General features: G+C 43.1%; 1 pseudogene; it reads left to right on the top strand.

Annotated features, from left to right (window-relative positions):
- The first annotated feature begins 2,290 nt into the window (after positions 1–2,290).
- Positions 2,291–6,704, top strand: LOC133884669 (uncharacterized; annotated as a pseudogene).
- Positions 6,705–6,891: the final 187 nt, after the last annotated feature.

Here is a 6,891-nt window from a genome sequence, read left to right as displayed (position 1 = left end):
AGGGCGGCCGCTACAAGTTGATGATCAAAGCATTAGTACCATAAGTATTAGAATCATAAGCATTAGTACAATAAGACTACAAGTGTTAGGAGTGTATCACTAGCATTCATGTAGGTCCCATTCGCTAGATCATGCATTCTGCTATCGATAATTGCCATGTACTTTTTAAAAGAATCTCTATCATTGCGATACAACGAATCATACTCCTGCTTCACAATGGTGTATCTCAGGAGCACCTCACTCGATGTTGGCATCTTGTCTTGATCAGCAAATCGGAGGAATGCATACAATGGCTGAACAGAATCGACAACCATTTTAAGATTGTCCCACCATGGTAAGCTGGATAGGCAACTATGTGCATATCTACCAATATCAGAACTAATATAGCGAGATTGCTGGAGCTCACTAGATGCCATCTGTTGCATGAACCTATCCTTTCGGTGTAGAAAACTATCAAGAAATAGATAGTTTGTGCCAAATCTTGTGGCATTCCACCTCACCAACTCTCCACCAATCGCAGCCTTCATCATTTCATGTAGCTTTGAATGATTGTACAGCCATCGCGGTATGGACCTTGCACTTTGAATGACCATATCGTGTTCTCTAAATTCACCAACTAATTTCAATATTAAATTTATCGTATGAGCCACACAAGGCTGTCATGCGATAGCAGGATATTCCTTTCTGAGAACCTAGTAGGCCTTCTTATAGTTGGACCCGTTATCCAGTCACGATCTGCACAATATTTTATGGCCCCAAATCATTGACCACTACTCTTATGTCCTGCATAAAAGAATGAACTAAATAAATATGCAACAATTGAAATACTATGTTACTAACTTAGCAAAATAATGTACCTTGTTCAAATATTTTGCATCTTGACTGTAGGCAATCGCATCTACGGACTTGTGAAAAAACATATGACCATTGCAATATAAGAGGAAATTAATAATACTCATGTGCGTCGATCCAGTCCACGAATCACACATTATGGTCACACCATACTCTAGCCATTCTAGCTTCCACTTATCAAATATTTTCTTCAATGCACTTTCGTTCTCATCCAGATATTTACCATCTATATCCCGGCCACTTGGAGATGTACACCCTCGTCTGTTACGGAACAAATGGTCATAAGTCAAAAAGAAAAAAATATGATAACAATAAATTCATTACAAACTTAATCACTCACCCTATTTATGTGTTTCTTTCACTACAGCAACAAAGAATGCATCGTCCGCCCTTCTACCAGGAATGCCTAAAGTGTGGAAAAATTTGGACCATGCCAAACCAATAACTTCCTTCGCTTTCTTTCCCTTCGCACTCCATGACCCGGTATCAATCCTCGGCTGCACAGGGGCTTTTGCTAAAGCAACATTGTAATCTCTGGCACTTGGTGGTGGCTCCCTTGTTGAAGATGATCTCCTAAGCATCCTCTTTAACACAGTGCATCCTCTGTCACTACCACTACCACCTCCATATTCGTAGGACTCACCTGCCCTCCTCCTGAACTCTTCCTCATCCCTTGACTGAGCCATACCACGCTGCACCTATTCCTCTTCCGTGTCCTCATTATCGCTTGTCCAATCTACCTGAACTCTTGCTGACTTTTGCCTTTGAAACCTCTCCTTAGCCTTTCCCTTCCTCTTATCTCTTGCCCTATCTAGCTCACATCTAAAATAATCACGCTGGAGGCACCCTATCAAAATGTATAACATTCAATCCGCGCCCTACCAAATGTTCTTTCAACCTTGTGGCACCACCGCATTCCTTTTTCTTATTGCAGTAGTTGCACCTAAACCCCGGGGCCAAATTGTTCCAGTGCTGCCACACCATGTCTCTATCCGCCATCGATTAGTTTGTGATGTCTCTGTTGGAAGAAGAAAACTCAATAGTTAACCTACTAATAATCATGTCCATGCATGTTAAATTGAACGAATATTAACAACATTTTTTTGTATAAGGTAACCGACGCAATAGGGTCGATAACCGAGCGAATCAACCACTACATCTTCCTAATCGACTACAAAACGAACTGCCGCCCTATTAATACCGATTACCGACCATATTACACGAAAAATCACTACTAAAAGGTTAATAACCGAGCGCATCCGGCACTGCATCGTCGGATCGACCGCACAAGTACCTACCGCCCACCTCGCCACGATTACCGATCGAATAACACGAGAAATCGCAGAGAATAAGAGCGGTTACCGAACAGGTTTCGTCAGTAATCGGTCCGCATCAGGGAGTCCGCGTAGCCTGTCGAAGTCGGTCGGTAACTGCTACGATGTGGTCGGTTATTGAGCCTAACCGCTCGAGAATCACCGCTCCGTCACTGGATTCACGTCGGAGAGCCGCGAATTTGGCCGGACGGGCAACGAAGCTGTTGTTTCGGCTGTGGAGAGGAGTGTGGGGAAATTTTGCTGTGCACAGCGTTGACCACAACGCCGAGGAACCTTATCCCTTCCATGTGGGTCGAAACGGGCTGCGGTTACTGTGCATTCGGCCCGTTTCGACCTTTACTGTATCTCAACCTGTTTAACCGAGTATCTCACTTTGATCGCCTATTTGGTGATGCAAACGACATGTTTTTTAAAAATTCTTTACACAGATACTCTTAGAATTACCTCTAGTTTTTTATGGATTTTTTGAGTTTTTTCAAAATCAATTTGAATTTTTTGAATTTAAATTCGGTTACCAGTCGCATTACAAAACCGAGCCAGACCAAGAGGACCGGTTACCGCGCATTCCGAGTGGTAACCGACGCATTTTCAAACCCTGGTCGTCCCTCAATACGCTCTTCAATCGCTCCACCTTCGGCACCAAATGGTTATCCTTCTCGTCCCCTTCCAATCACGAACCCCTGCCTTCGTTACAAATTTCCCGTTTCAGTTTAGGTTTGATTCTAAGATCGGTGATTCCATTGTGCTTGCTCGGAGTTCTAGATTTAGATTCCGCTAAATAGAGTAATTCATGGATGATCTGTTATGCTGATGCAAAAAGGTGATAGCAGTATCTGGATCCGAATGATAACGAGTGTTCTTCTCTGTACCCCCTCCCGTCGTGTGGCAAATTGCCATTCCCAAGCGCCGTATATTAGATGTTGATGAGCAATTTCATGTATATTATGTTGTTGAAGATGTTATATACTTATATGCTCCCGATCAGACTCGGTATTGGAAGATTGAACAGCAGCTTCGTTTTCAGAAGGATGCCTGCTTCAGTAAGACATCTGAATATTAGAGCCACCGGAACTGGAATGTGCCAATGAAATTGAGGTAGTATTGAGCTGACGAAATTGAACAAGTATAACTGTATAGTTGAGTATATGTGTTCATTAGCCCAGATGGTCAACAATAGCCGATGACTTTGCATAGCAGTTACTTGATTTCAGTTATGGTCTTATAGAAAGACCCATCAATTATCAGCTATTGGTATATGGCTATGTGCTTTTCATACCCAGTTCGTGTTTAGTGTCGTTCTTACATATTTACAAACATGTGTGGACTTGGAGAAAACGTGGTCAGACTGTTTAAGCCCTTAATTTTCATAATTGATGTGCTTTATGTAGTAAAACATGTTTGAATTTGATCATTTCGAGGATCAAGCTGCTGCGCAATAGGAGGGAATTGCAACTGATAAATATGCGCAAAGAGATGGTCCAGTACCTTCAGACCGACCAGGAATCTATTGCAAGGATTCGAGTAAGTTGGAGTTACAGGTTTACAACTATTTACTTTGCATAGGTCTCATTACTTTATTCTTTCTGCATTTCCTAATCTATCATGATTAATCATAGGTGGAGCACATTATTCGGGAGCAAAATATATTGGCTGCTTACGAGATTGTAGAGCTTTTCTGTGAATTTGTTCTGGCACGAGTCCCCTATTGTTGAGGTCCAAAAGTAGGTTCTGCTTTATCAAGTGCGATCGTATTAAAATTACTAATGCTAGGACTCGAGATTCTTTTTTTGTCACTTCACAGAATATGATTAGCAGCTATTAATTTATTATGGAACAGGGAATGCCCCTTAGAACTGCGAGAAGCAATTGCTAGTATAATATTTGCATCAGGAAGATGTTCAGACTTGCCTGAGCTAATGCATCTCCGTAATTTGTTTACCACCAAGTATGGGAAAGAGTTTGTTGCTGCTGCTATGGAATTGCGCCCTGACAGCAGTGTTAATCGTACAGTAAGTGGAACCTCCAACATACGCATTTTTTTTTTCAGAAGTCGAAAATGTATTGCTTGCAAAGTGAGCATCGTTTACCTTTTCAATACTATTGAGCATCTTTTGTACAGATAATCGAGAAGCTTTCGGTGAAGGCTCCATCAGGTGAATCAAAGCTGAAGGTGTTGAAAGCTATTGCCCAAGAGTACAATATTAAATGGGATTCATCTAATACCGAAGCAGAGTTCAACAAGAAATATGAAGATCTACTGGTAGCATTTGCTAACTTGTTGCTTATTCCCTAATTATTAGTCAGGAATGCAATATGAAAGGTGTGGTTACTGCTTTCTAAAGTGAATAAAACTATAATGCTTAAACAACTGGCCATTTGATATTTCTGTTGGTGGGCTTACCATCTGGGAAGGTTCGAGACTTTCCACACACTTTTGTTTCAGTTGAAGGAATTTGGTTGGATCTTTATGCTCATCCTGAGAAACCATTAGTTTCCTTTACATTTTTTTAAGTTCATGCAAGACATTGTTTTATTCATCTTACATTCAGCTAAGAATCTAGGACTGTCGGCTGCATACTCCACTTGATATGCCATAACAGGTTTCTATGTGCCAATCTTTGTAGTTCAGTTTATAGAGTTTTCCCTCCCTTTTTGGCCTTGTGGCTTTGGCCCAGGCCTAATGTATGAATGTCCTTGGATTGATTTTGACTTTTACACAATGAGGGTTACCTCAATTCTGTCCTTACCTCAATTATCTTGTTCCCGTGACTGTATGAATGTCCTTGGATTGATTTTGACTTTTACACAATGAGGGTTACAAACATAATTTTTTAATGCTAGAAAGTTTGTTGGCTGCTTACTGCAAACTGGGGCCCAACAATTCACAAACGTGGTGCAGTTGATTAAGGAATTTATAAGAGACGATCCAAATGAACTTAGTTCAAACCTCTTTATGGCTACAATTAGCTCCTTGTGAACTACATATCCAGTTAAGTTTGATGAAAATACTCGAGAAGCCAATTTGTTATGTGCATAGTTATTAAGGCCCACCTAGGCGTCGGGGCGCTCAGTGGTGATCACCTAATCTGAGTATGGCGTCCGCGGCGTGTGGCGTCACCTAGGCGTCGCCTTATCGTGATCTGACGCCATAAGGAGGGAGGCAGACGCCGCAAGGTCGAGCAAAACCGGGAGCGCACATGAGGCAAGAAAACTGGGAGCGTGCACGCGGGAAAGGTAACACGCAGATCGGGGGAAAGAGGCGCGGGACTAGACCTAAGAGAACTCCAGAGCAGGGTGCGCCGCCATCTCTCAAGCCTAGAATCAGATCCGCTATTGTTTGCCTCCCGTCGCCTTTGCTGCTCTAGTCTAGCTCCAGCATGTACACCGCCCCCTAGTGACCAGTCCTCACCCCATCCCCACCTCCGCCGTCGTCACCTCCTCTCGTCCTCCAGTCCCCTACTATCCACCGTTCCCCTTGCCCACTTTGCCGGGTCTTTGCTCCCCTACAACGGCTCATGGAGCCATGGACTTCGCCGCACTTCTGCAGGCCGCAACGGTGCTGGGGCAGCTTGTCGACTCCTCCACAGCTCTGCTCTGTATCGATTCCTCTGCAGCTACTAACTTGGTCGGCTGGCTCTGTGTAGTAGTGTAGTTGCTCTGCTCTGCTCTGCCGACCCTGGTAATGCTTTGCTCTATGTAGTTGATTGCTGAATGCTTATAGCTAGTTGATAGTTGTGTTGTACATTTATGTGAAGTGAGTTTGGTGTCACTCGCTGCACGTCATACTCGTCCTCGCCTCTTCTTACCGCCGTAATAACTATGGTTCTCTGCTGGCATGCAGGACGGCTCAGGATCTTCAGTCCACCAGGCCCAGGCCGCCGGTGTTGATTTCACCTGTCGAGGATGCAGGAAAACATCAAGTTCGCGAGTCTCCAAGTTCACCAGCTGGGTGTGCAAGAGCTTATGTTGCCACTAAGACCAATGTGACAACCCAGGAGCATCCCTCCCCTGCCGAGGAGATATCCTGCACCAGTCCAAGTTCGTCAGACGTGCTAGAAAAAGCCCGAGCTGCCATTGTTGCCGCCACCCGTGCATCTGCCGCTGCTCGTGCAGCCGCAGAACTCGCAAAGGTTAAAATTAGAGAACCTTTACAGTACACCATGATACTAGATGATGGAGAGTATCATTGTTGTGATCCAACCATCCATTTTAGTAGGTATTATTGTAATTATCTTGATACCCTTAGGGGTAATTACGTCATTGACTGATCGGACTTCGGACATTCGCCACCCATTATCGACCGACCGACAGAGGGTGGAAACCCTAATAAATAAAATGAACAGAATAAGTGAAAGCTTATCCAAAGAATAAACTAACATTTTGATCTTCCCTAATTAAACATATAATTTACAAGTTTATCATAGTTTTTTTTACAATTCTACCCTTATGATACCCATGATACTCTTTAATGATACACATGATACTGATGGGCGATAGAGTATCATTAGGCCAATCTAAACCACCGGATAAAAAAAATGAACGGTATACACTCATTTAGGTGTACCGTAAAAGTCCTCTAAAATTACAAGTCAGTGACGCCTTCAGTTTCAGCAAGGTGAGTCAGGGCATGTTACATGGTTTAAGAATCTGGCAATTCAGCACCAGAACTGACTGAACATATTCAATCAAGATAACTGTATTACTG

This window comes from Phragmites australis, chromosome 1, assembly GCF_958298935.1.
Source record: "Phragmites australis chromosome 1, lpPhrAust1.1, whole genome shotgun sequence".
In the NCBI taxonomy this organism is placed as follows: Eukaryota; Viridiplantae; Streptophyta; class Magnoliopsida; order Poales; family Poaceae; genus Phragmites; species Phragmites australis.
The sequence above is the reverse complement of the archived record's forward strand: the minus strand, read 5'-3'. Positions and strand labels throughout refer to the sequence as shown.